The sequence below is a fragment of the Solanum dulcamara genome, chromosome 11, assembly GCF_947179165.1.
Source record: "Solanum dulcamara chromosome 11, daSolDulc1.2, whole genome shotgun sequence".
In the NCBI taxonomy this organism is placed as follows: domain Eukaryota; kingdom Viridiplantae; phylum Streptophyta; class Magnoliopsida; order Solanales; family Solanaceae; genus Solanum; species Solanum dulcamara.
The window spans coordinates 6271990-6285167 of NC_077247.1; the positions used below are offsets into that span (position 1 = coordinate 6271990).

Below are 13178 nucleotides of genomic sequence, written 5' to 3' on the forward strand. Positions count from 1 at the left end.
CGAAACTTTTTTTAGCGTGCTGTAACGTAGTGGCAGCTTCCTGTCCGATTTTTGCTGCACAAAACTCAAATTTTATACTACTAATACCTCAATATCATCGTGGTATACTATAGATAATTAATTTACGGAACGAAATTGGGTCTTACCTTATTTTTCCCTCCTAAGCCATCACGTTTTTCTCTCCACTTCTAGGGTTTGTTTATCTTTCTTACTTGCTAAAGTTTTGATGAATAAAAGCTGGAGTATATGATTCATATACATACATATATGTGGTCTTAGGTTGTGACACGTGTCATCCCCTAGAGGTGACACGTGTCCAGCCCCTATTGGGTCACCGCATCCATGCAATCAAGGAGGGGCTGCCACGTGGCAGTGGGGCCCACCTCCCCCAAGCAGGTGGGTCAACTACTTGCTTGAGGTGCTGCCACATGTCACCCTCCCATTGGCTTCCCCGCGTCATTTTTTTTCTTTCTCGTGGGTTCGTAATCTCGTCTTATTTTAAGAGCCCATGTCATCCGTGCTACGCAAGCTTGGTGTCACGACCCAGCCCCGTAGGCCGTGACTGGAGTCCAGCCTGGACCCCCATATGCATATAAATCGGGTGTAGTCACACCGGTTTATAAATAATAGAATCATGTACAGGAGAATCCCAATGGGTCATAGCATTTTATGTACCTGTAGCCTCTTTTATTTGTGTCATAACACGAAAGGGAACACAAGCCAACACGGCTGCCATAACACATACCTGTAATACATCATGTAGACCCAGCTAAACAAAACTTACACATACAACCCACATATATGTCTACAGACCTCTAAGAGTAGTGACGATATCATATGGCGGGACAAGGCCCCCACCATACCTTTGAATAAATAAATATATACATCAGAGGTTGGGTACCAAAACTCAGCTCCGAATCAATGGAGCTTCTTTTAACTTGCTGGGTGGAATCTTGAGCTAGTGGACTCCCAAAACCTGTGTCTGCACCTGCGGGCATGAAACGCAGCCCCCCAAAGAAAGGGGGGTCAGTACGATACATGTACTGAGTATATAAAGCATACAACATCATAATTATGACAACACTGAAATAGGGATGCAGGATACAAGTATAACAGTTAATTAAGCACTATACTTGCATCTTACAAAATAGAGTCATGTCTAACCTCATCAACCCTGTACCCGGCTCGCTAGGGGCTCGATGGTACAAAAACATCATCTATCATGATAGGCATATATATGCTTTTAGCACTGTGGAACGTACAGTCCGATCCATGTATAATGCAAGTACCTGCTGAGGAAGGACGGCCCGATCCATATATCATGTTATAATAATGATAATGCCGAGGTACGACGGCCTGATCCGTATTACATAATGATGCTGAGGAACGATGGCCCGATCCGTGTCTCATATAATAGTGCCGAGGTATGACGGCCTGATCCGTACAATGCATAATAGTGTCGAGGTACGACGGCCCGATCCGTATACATGCATATCATATAACAATGCCGAGGAACGACGGCCCGATCCATATATAATATAATATGCATATACGTACATGTAGGACTTAGTAGCATATCAAATATCCCTCAACCATTTTCGTAAAGTATGCCCCAAGAACCCCCAGGTTTAGGAGCTTACACCTCCAATCACTATTCAGCCTATAGAAGGCTCGAGGGTCGTAGTTTAACTACTTTAAGACCCTTAGCATTTAGGAGTGAACTAGAGTAACGAGTTATACTCGCAACTTACAACTGGAACTACCTCTATACTCAAATCGTATCTCAATTTACTTACATTTAAGACATCCCAAAGGGAAGAAGAGACAGGCTTTACACATACTACCTTTCATCATATAAAAGCCCTAAAAGGCAACAACTCAACTATTACAGGAGTTTTATCATCACGGAGTGAATGAAACTCATAGTTCATGCTTGGAATTTATGAATGGAATTACCCCAAGCTCATATGCATGTCATTCATTACTTACGTCTAACACATGCCAACATAATAGAAGAATAGCTTTACATACTTATGCACAAAAATATGCCAAAAGAAAGCTTCACATACCTCTGGTCGACTGCTTTTAGCCTGGCATGTCTCGTCGTCCTCTGAACCTATTTAACATGAAGGTAATACTAATATTAGTAACCTTCAACTTTCCAACTTCCAAATCCACAACCAAGCACCCATAGGAACCAACTCCTTATTCTCCTTTCTCGACTAGTCTCGACTAGTTTATTAACTAGTTAAGAAGTTAACGGAATTCGGGCAGCATCTCCTCTATAACTTGCTCTATCCGAATTCCCAATTCTATCCCTAATCACTACAGCCAACCAACAACAATAACCTGCAACTCATATACACATAAAACATGGCAACATTATACAACATAGGCTCCAAACAACTTTCTTAACATTACGATATTAAAATAGGGTCTTTAGCCTTTATTTCGTAAAACCTTTAATCGTGCGGAGAGGAGGGTCGTGTTGCTGAAACCAGCAGCTCCCCCACCTTATTTAGAACATATTTAGACCCTGAAACACGCACCACACAACCAGCATCAACCTCCACACACATAACGCCTCATTTCGATTACAATTCCACTATGACAACTTCAATTTTACATTGTCTTCAACGTCAAACATTTCTATCGTGTTTTTACATTTCCAGCAACTTAAACGACATATAATACCCTTCTTTAAAACACCATAACTCCAAATTGAAAGGAGAAACCTTACCTTACCCGAAATTGGCCAAAACTCGCCAAAGTTGTCAAAACGTGAATTCTGCGCTGCTTACTGTCTTGTATTGTCTCTTAGTTTCGAAGGGGTAATTGACGGAAACAGGATTTGTGGCCTCAAGGAAAGTTGTAGACATGTGTATCACGGTAGCATACCATTTCGAATCATCCCTACCACATTTTTTTACAAAGAGATATGCCCAAAATACCAATAGCAGTCTGTGTAGGATTTCCAAAATGAAATCTGGGCAGCACCTACAGAGGGAGTTATGCTAATATTACTAACAGAAGTACCTTTTCTTTTGGACAAACCCGTAGCTCCTCCTCTTTGTTCTCTCAAGTTTTCTCTCAACTCTCTCTTATTTTTTTCTAAGTGTAAAAGGATAATAAGATGACTTAGTCATCAAAAGTAACATATATATCCTTATTAGAAGTGACACGTGTCATCCCCTAAGGGTGACATGTGTCAAACTCTCATTGGGCCACTTCATCCATGCAACCTATCCATGGTTGCCACGTGGTAGGTGGGGTCCACCCCAGGGTGTGTCACCTGCTGCCACGTGTCACTTTCATATGCTTCCACGTGTACCTATCACGTGTTGCCATGTGTCAAGTAGGTGAGTCACCTACTTGCTTCACATAGGTGCGTCGTTTCTTTATTTCCCTTCTGTGGGTTCGTAATCTCGTCACACTTCAAGAGCTTATGTATTCCTTGCTACTTAGTCTCAACACTCACTCGAGTAGCTTAAGTACGTAAGACCTATAAGTTGGTATCTTACGCGAGTTAATCGAGTCCTACGACTCATTTCTCGGCCTCCAACTCCTTTCGAATTCTTATAACCCTATTTCCAATCTTCCTTATTATGAAGCATTTCATTCTCCTTTTCTTGGAGTTATTTGTTAGCATGGTATATAATCTAAATCATGTGGCACTTTTCAAGAGACTCAAGACGGTGCCCCAAGGTGCAAAAGTACGGGGTATAACATCCTTCCCCCCTTAGAATATTCGTCCTCGAATGTTAACTGGTCTTACAAGGTCTTACGAGTGCTTTAGGATTCCACTATACTGGTTGCAATTCATGGGCCTCGTATTAACTCATATGGTCTATTTAAGAGGGTAGATTACCTGTAGGCATAGGGAACAGGTGATATTGTTTTTCCATTTCTTCTTTCAAGTTCCCTTACCAGACATCATTTTACACCCTTTACACGAACATGTGTAGGAACTTAAAGTAGCCCAGAAGATGCCTTAGCATCGTCATACTAGTTTGTACGTAAACCTGTATTATTTCTTACTTTCTTCATCTACTTACCCTTGAGTTTCCTCGTATTCTAGTATAGGAGAGATCTCTCATCCTTTCCTTGTTTTGCTGCTTATACACCATAATACTAGTAGTCAGTAACTTTGTTACCAACATCTTACCTTCAGTCGAGTATAGCCTGGCTATCCCTTACAGTATGTTTAAGTTATTATAGTAATTCCCTTGTTGTATTCACCCCCTTTGTATGCACCCATTCTATGATGTCATACTTGTTCAAGAACCTTACCAATAATTCTCAACACTATCGCAGGTATCATCTTGGCTTCTATCCGCCCATTGCTGGCTTTTAAATTTTGCCAGCTTGTTCCAACATAGGATCTCACTTGAAATTTAAGTATTCACATTAATACGTTTTATTGTTGATTGGTTTCATACCACGCTGGTATCTTCCATATCCACTTCCCCCCTTTTGGGGTGTATCCATGTCACTATCTGTTTGGGTTCTACTTTACACCCTTATTTCCAATTTTCTAATACATATGATTCTTTTCCAACACATTTGGTACACTGCACCATATCTATGCCTTCTTTTATATTGTCCATACCTTTGGTTGCCCAGGTACGACAGCTTAACACAATCATGGGGTGCTAATTCAGTCTAATTGTTGGTACTAGAGTCACGTAGCAATTTATTCGAAGCCAATTTCCATTTATTTTGGTCAATAATTAGCTAGGGCTTATAGCCGTTTCCAATTCTCAAATAGGCAGTACTTATATTCCGACGCTCGGTATCCCAAGCTTTGTCATAGCCCTAGGCTTATCCCAGTGGGTACCACTTGTCCTTTTAATGAATTCGTAATGCAGTAGTTGTTTTGCAAAGCTACATCCCCTATCTCAAAGGGTGTTATCATCTTTCACGGTGGAGTCACGTATCCACAATTCTTCTTTATATCAATAATGCCATGTAAGGCCAACGTATATACACATGCATATTATCTCATATCACAGCCACACAGGGCTTCCCAGGGGGTCACCCATCCCAATATTACTCTTTCCTAAGCACGCTTAACTTTAAAGTTCTGATGGAATTCAGTGCGTTAGTGCTAATATGATCGCATCCTGCCCCGTGGGGCACGTAACTACCGAAGAGGACGATGACCTAGTAGCTGATTCGGTAGGCCAGGCTGCACCGCCCAAGTTACCCTTATATTCTCATTACATGGACCACATCCTATCCTTAGCCACTTTCTCACTAGGCTCTAGTTATTTTCATAACAATCCTTGTTATATTCACATCATTATTGTGGGCACGACCTTTCAAGACATACTACAGCCCTGTATCTCATTCTCTTTTTATTTCTGGAAAATTTGGATAGAGTTTCCTCTGTATTTCTTACTATCTCAACACCTGCACGCAAAAAAAAAATACCAACAGTGCCTCACAGGGCCAACACGCATAAAGATACATATATACATATCATATCACGTCATATCGCAGCCTCACAGGGCGCCCAATATCAACCATAGTATAAAATGATGGACTTACCTCGTATGTCCAACTCGAACTACGCCTGTTAGACGTTCCGTCTACTTTTCCTTTCAAATTTTCAACTTTACATATCAATCGTATTTCAATACCTTACCTGCCACACATCGTTTGCGCCGTAGCTTACCTGCATGCTTTGTAACTTCCAATATCATCAGTCACTTTCTTTTATCGACGTTGTCTTTCATCTGAAATCAAAGATTAGTATAAGGAATTTTACTTCCTATGACTTGGCTCTATCGCACGACCTTAAATATGAAAGAAAGGAAACATCCTAAATGTCCTGTAGCCTCCTGTTTATAGATGTGGCGCGCAACACACCGATAAACAAGACTCTACTAGACATGGTCTGTAGACACTCCAAGAACGAACTGCTCTGATACCACTTCTGTCATGACCCAGCCCCGTAGGCAGTGACTGAAGTCTAGCCTGGACCCCCGTATGCATATAAATCAGGTGTAGTCACACCTGTTTATAAATAATAGAATCATGTACAGGAGAATCCCAATGGGTCATAGCATTTTATGTACCTGTAGCCTCTTTTATTTTTGTCATAACACGAAAGGGCACACAAGCCAACACGGCTGCCATAACACATACCTATAATACATCATGTAGACCCAGCTAAACAAAACTTACACATACAACCCACATATATGTCTACAGACCTCTAAGAGTAGTGACGATATCATATGGCGGGACAAGGCCCCCACCATACCTTTGAATAAATAAATATATACATCAGAGGTTTGGTACCAAAACTCAGCTCCGAATCAATGGAGCTTCTTTTAACTTGTTAGGTGGAATCTTGAGCTAGTGGACTCCCAAAACCTGTGTCTGCACCTGCGGGCATGAAATGCAGCCCCCCGAAGAAAGGGGGGTCAGTACGATACATGTACTGAGTATATAAAGCATACAACATCATAATTATGACAACACTGAAATAGGGATGCAGGATACAAATATAACAGTTAATAAAGCACTATACCTGCGTCTTACAAAATAGAGTCATGTCTAACCTCATCAACCCTGTACCCAGCTCGCTAGGGGCTCAATGGTACAAAAACATCATCTATCATGACAGGCATATATATGCTTTTAGCGTTGTGGAACGTACAGTCCGATCCATGTATAACGCAAGTACCTGCCGAGGAACGACGGCCCGATCCATATATCATGTTATAATAATAATAATGCCGAGGTACGACGGCCCTTATCCGTATATCATAATGATGCCGAGGAATGACGGCCCAATCCGTGTCTCATATAACAGTGCTGAGGTACGACGGCCCGATCCGTACAATGCATAATAATGTCGAGGTACGACGGCCCGATCCGTATACATGCATATCATATAACAATGCCGAGGAACGACGGCCCGATCCATATATAATATAATATGCATATACGTACATGTAGGACTCAGTAGCATATCAAATATCCCTCAACCATTTTCGTAAAGTATGCCCCAAGAACCCCCAGGTTTAGGAGCTTACACCTCCAATCACTATTCAGCCTATAGAAGGCTCGAGGGTCGTAGTTTAACTACTTTAAGACGCTTAGCATTTAGGAGTGAACTAGAGTAACGAGTTATACTCGCAACTTACAACTGGAACTACCTCTATACTCAAATCGTATCTCAATTTACTTACATTTAAGACATCCCAAAGGGAAGAAGAGACAGGCTTTACACATACTACCTTTCATCATATAAAAGACCTAAAAGGCAACAACTCAACTATTACAGGAGTTCTATCATCACGGAGTGAATGAAACTCATAGTTCATGCTTGGAATTTATGAATGGAATTACCCCAAGCTCATATGCATGTCATTCATTACTTACGTCTAACACATGCCAACATAAAAGAAGAATAGCTTTACATACTTATGCCAAAAGAAAGCTTCACATACCTCTGGTCGACTGCTTTTAGCCCAGCATGTCTCGTCATCCTCTGAACCTATTTAAAACGAAGGTAATACTAATATTAGTAACCTTCAACTTTCCAGCTTCCAAATCCACAACCAAGCACCCATAGGAACCAACTCCTTATTCTCCTTTCTCGACTAGTCTCGACTAGTTTATTAACTAGTTAAGAAGTTAACGGAATTCGGGCAGCATCTCCTCTATAACTTGCCCTATCCGAATTCCCAATTCTATCTCTAATCACTACAGCCAACCAACAACAATAACCTACAACTCATATACACATAAAACATGGCAACATTATACAACATAGGCTCCAAACAACTTTCTTAACATTACGATATTAAAATAGGGTCTTTAGCCTTTATTTTGTAAAACCTTTAATCGTGCAGAGAGGAGGGTCGGGTGGCTGAAACCAGCAGATCCCCCACCTTATTTAGAACATATTTAGACCCTGAAACACGCACTACACAACCAGAAGCAACCTCCACACACATAACGCCTCATTTCGATTACAATTCCACTATGACAACTTCAATTTTACATTGTCTTCAATGTCAAACATTTCTATCGTGTTTTTACATTTCCAGAAAATTAAACGACATATAATACCCTTCTTTAAAACACCATAAACTCCAAATTTAAAGGACAAACCTTACCTTACCCGAAATTGGCCAAAACTCGCCAAAGTTGTCAAAACGTGAAATCTGCGCAGCTTACTGTCTCGTATTTCTCTTAGTTTTGAAGGGGTAATTGACGAAAACAGGATTTGTGGCCTCAAGGAAAGTTGTAGACATGTGTCTCAAGGTCTCATACCATTTCGAATCATCCCTACAACAATTTCGTACAAAGAGATATGCCCAAAATACCAACAGCAGTCTGTGTAGGATTTCCAATACAAAAATCTGGGCAGCACCTACCCCATACTTCATTACCCTCTTTCGAGCTGATAAAAGCAAAACTAGGTTTTATAGGATAAACTAAAATTATATCCCAATGAAATATATTTCCAAAAAATCTTGAATCACTCAAAACGGAGCTATACAGAGGGAGTTATGCTAATATTATTAAGAGAAGTACCTTTTCTTTTGGACAAACCCGTAGCTCCTCCTCTTTGTTCTCTCAAGTTTTCTCTCAACTCTCTCTTATTTTTTTCTAAGTGTAAAAGGATAATAAGATGACTTAGTCATCAAAACTAACATATATATCCTTATTAGAGGTGACACGTGTCATCCCCTAAGGTTGACATGTGTCAAACTCTCATTGGGCCACTTTATCATGCAACCTATCCTGTGTTGCCACGTGGCAGGTGGGGTCCACCTGTTACACCCCGCACTCTTGAGCTCGGAACATCTTCTTGAGTTCCTTAGACACTATCATGTGAGCCGGATAAGCTACGACACTATCAAATAACTCTAAGGAAAGAAGATTGTGATACCTCGCGAGAAGGGAGGTTGGAGATAGAGTCATAAGAATCCGGAAAGAGTTGGATGCTAAGAAATGAGTCGTAGGACTCGATTTACCTACGTAAGACACTAAGTTAAGAGTCTTATACACTTAAGTTGCTTAAGGATATATCAAGCTTACGTAGTACGGATTACATAGGCTCTTAAAGTGAGACGAAATTACGAACCCACGAGAAAGGGAAAAAGATGACGTGTGGCAGCCAATGGAGGAGCGACACGTGGAAGCACCTCCAGCAAGCAGGTGATGCACCTACTTAGGGTCAAGTAGGTGATGCAGCTGCTTGAGGGAGGTGGACCCCGCTGCCACGTGGCAGCCCCTAATTGGCAGTATGACACCGTGGCAATCATGGCTTGACACGTGTCATCCTTAGGGGATAAAACGTGTCACCCCTTGGGACCACCCATATAAGTGATATGTATCTCAAACTTCAGCTTGTTCATCAAAATTTCCAGCAGAAACGTGAACAAAAAAACCCGAAAGCTAAGGAGAGAAAATTGCGACGGCTTTGGGAGCAAAATAGGTAAGTCCCTTTTTTTTTCCGTAAATTAATTAATTAGAGTATAATAAAATGATATGGAAGTATTAGTAGTATAAAATTAGGATTTTGTGCAGCAAAAATCAGACAGCAAGCTGCCACAACGATTCAGCACGTAAAAACAATTCCGAGGCACGATTTCGGCAAGTTTTAGTCAATTTCGGGAAAGGTAAGTGCTTCCCCTCTAATTTGAAGTTTATGATGTTAAATTAGGGTGTATTAAACACCTTAGGGGCTGCTGGAAGTTGGGGAAAAGGGTTGAAAAGTTCAGCGTTCGGAATAAACTAAACTGGTGTCGCTAGAAGTGAATTGTTATCGAAATAAGGTGTTGTGCACATGGGGGCTGCTGATGGTTGTGTTGTGGCATGTTGCAGGGTCTAAAAGTTCTATAAATGAGGTGTGGGAGCTTCTGGTTGCATCCACATGACCCTCCACTTTGGAATTAAAGAATTCGCGAAAGAAAGATTAAAGACTCTAGTTTTGGTATCTTAGATTCGAGTTAATTGTCGGGGGTTTATATTGTGTAATTTTGGTCGTAATATGTATATGTATGGGTTGGTGGTTGCATTTTTGGTTGGCTTCAGGTTCTAAGGACATGGTTAGGAATTCGGATAGGGCACATTATAGGGGAGGTGCTGCCCGATTTTCGTTAACATCCTAACTAGTTAAGGAACTAGCCGAGAAGGCGAGCGAAGGGATGAATGTTATGAATACTCGTGGGTAGTCTAAGTTGCTGAAAAGTCCAAGGTTGTTAATACTTACATTACTTCCATGTTAAATAGGTTTCGAGGACAACGATGTGGACGTGATTAAGAGAAGTCCATACAAGATATGTGAAGCTTTCCTTTGGCGTGTTTTTGGAATAGATATGTAGAACTATTCTTCTTTTCTTTTGGCATGTCTTAGATATAAGTTATGAATGATATGTATATGATATTTGGGATTCAATCCATTCGTAAAGCCCTGAGTATGAGTGGAGACTCTTGTTTACTTCTTGGTATTAGAACTTCTGCAATAGATGAGTCATTGCCTTTTTGTCTTCTATGTGATGAAAACTAGTACATGTCTGCCTATTTCTCCTTTCCTTTGGAATGGCTTGATTTTAAGGGAAATGGTATATGATATAGGTTTAGAGGTAATTCCATTTACGAGCTCAGAGTGTAACTCGTGACTTGTAATCACTCCTGAACATTAAGAGTCTGAAAGTAGTCAAACTACTATTCTTGAGCTTTATATATAATGAATAGTAGGTAGAGGTACTAGCTCCCTTTTTAGAGGCTCTGAAATGATAAATGTCGTTGATTGCATGAGTTGAGTCTTTGACTAGATAACTGCGTTTCTGATTGCATAGACTATATTTCTGATTGCATAAACTGTGTGGCATTATTCTGGATGCATGTCTGTGATTCCTGAGGCCCCAACTGATGTAAGCCCTAATGACATCTAAAGGGATACCTCGAATAATTACTCCTCTAGTCTTCAGGTGATGGTTCACTTGACTGTTTCATCGAGTCTCATATAATGACTTAGTTGCATATGGTTTCTCACTACTCTACTCGTGCATACTGTAACCCATCCTTCCTCGAGTCCCACGATGGGCCAGGAACGTTATCGTGCATAGTGTTACTACTTTTTTCACCGCGTCCCGGGCCGGATGTGTATAGTTCCACGCACGAGGAGATGATGGCGTACGTGAGGTGTGATATATGTTATATAGTATGACGATACGATTATTCACCGAGTCCCGGGCCGGCTGTAATATGATAGTATATGTGGTGAAATAAGGAAGGAACACCGAGTCCCTCCTTAGAGGGTCGGGTACGTATGTATATTATGATGGTACGCTATAGACGTACAGCACTCCATTCACCGAGTCCCTCAGTAAAGGGGCCGGATACTTTATGTAGGCATGCATATGAGATTAGAGTGATACAGTGTGACCCTGAGCCCCACAGTGAACCGGGTGTAATACGATGATATACTTGGTAAGATTATACCATATACGATGATATGATACCGTATGTGATGATATGATGAAATAAAGTGCATGATGACACGATGATTTGTGATTATGAAGTAATGATAATGACACTGAGTTCACTAGAGGGCCGGGCACAGTATATGATAGTGTATAGGATCACGTGTCCTAAGGTGCAGGTACAGTAAATTGTTAATTGTTATACTTATCCCCTGCATCCTTATTTCAGTTATGATCTCAGTTACGATGTGTTATGCTTTACATACTCAGTACATATATCGTACTGACTCCCCTTTTCTCAGGGGGGCTGCGTTTCATGCCCACAGGTACAGATGTTTATTCTGGAGATCCATCAACGTAGGAGTTCCTCTCAGCTGTGTCGGAAGTGCTTCACTCTTCTGGAGCCTAAATTTTGATGTTGGTCACTTAATGTATATATTTGTACTTTCAGGGGTACAGCGGGGGTCTTGTCCCGCCATATGTTGTTGTTACTATTCTTAGAGGTCTGTAGACATATGTATATGTAGGTTGTTTGTGAGTTAGTTTCGATGTTGCCTATTCGATATGTTGGGAATGTTTTTGTTATAGCAGCCTTGTCGGCTCGCGTGCCCTTTCATTATATGATACTAATGAAAGAGGCTACATGTACATGAAAAAGTTTTAAACTATTGGGGTTTTTGTATATAGTATCACATCACACACGGTTCAACTTAAGTGTAGTTGATAAATACGCATGAGAGGGTCCAGGTCGGAACCCAGTTGCGGCCTACAGGGTTGGGTCGTGACACCACCCCAGGGTGTGTTACCTGCTGCCACGTGTCACTTTCATATGCTTCCACGTGTACCTATAACGTGCTGCCATGTGTCAAGTAGGTGAGTCACCTACTTGCTTCAAGTAGGTGCGTCATTTCCTTATTTCCCTTCCGTGGGTTCGTAATCTCGTCGCACTTCAAGAGCTTATGTATTCCTTGCTACTTAGTCTCAACACTCACTCGAGTAGCTTAAGTACGTAAGACCTCCAAATTGGTATCTTACGTGAGTTAATCGAGTCCTACGACTTATTTCTTGGCCTCCAACTCCTTTTGAATTCTTATAACCCTATTTCCAATCTTCCTTATTATGAAGCATTTCATTCTCCTTTCCTTAGAGTTATTTGTTAGCATGGTATATAATCTAAATCATGTGGCACTTTTCAAGAGACTCAAGACGGTGCCCCAAGATGCAAAAGTACGGGGTATAACACTTGGTATTTACTCAAATAGCTTAAGTACGCAAAACTTCTAAGTTAGGGGCTTACGTAGGTTAATCGAGTCCTATGACTCATCACTTGGCCTCCAACTCCCTCCGACTTCTCTTGACCCTATTTCCAACCTTCCCTACCATGGGGTATCACATTCTCCCTTTTTAAGGTTGTTCAAGATGGTTGTAACTTAGGTGGCTCACATGATAGCTTCTAAGTAACTTAAGGAACCTTCTGAGTTCAAGAATGTGGGGTGTAACATTGACCCTTGCTAACTCATGCCCACATGGAATCTCGTTTGAAGTTTAAGCATTCCCGTTAACCTATGATAGTGTTAATTGACTTCATCCCACACTTGTACTTCTCTTGTCCACTTCCCCCTTTAGGGTGTACCCATGTCATCCTATGCTTATTTTCATCTGTTCATACGCATATCGATTTTTCCCCAACACCTTTGACATACCGCACCATGTCTGCACCTT

General features: G+C 41.1%; 1 pseudogene; it reads right to left on the reverse strand.

The window, feature by feature from the left end:
- Positions 1–5006: 5006 nt before the first annotated feature.
- On the reverse strand, positions 5007–5124 carry LOC129875320 (5S ribosomal RNA; annotated as a pseudogene).
- Between the last annotated feature and the right edge of the window lie 8054 nt (positions 5125–13178).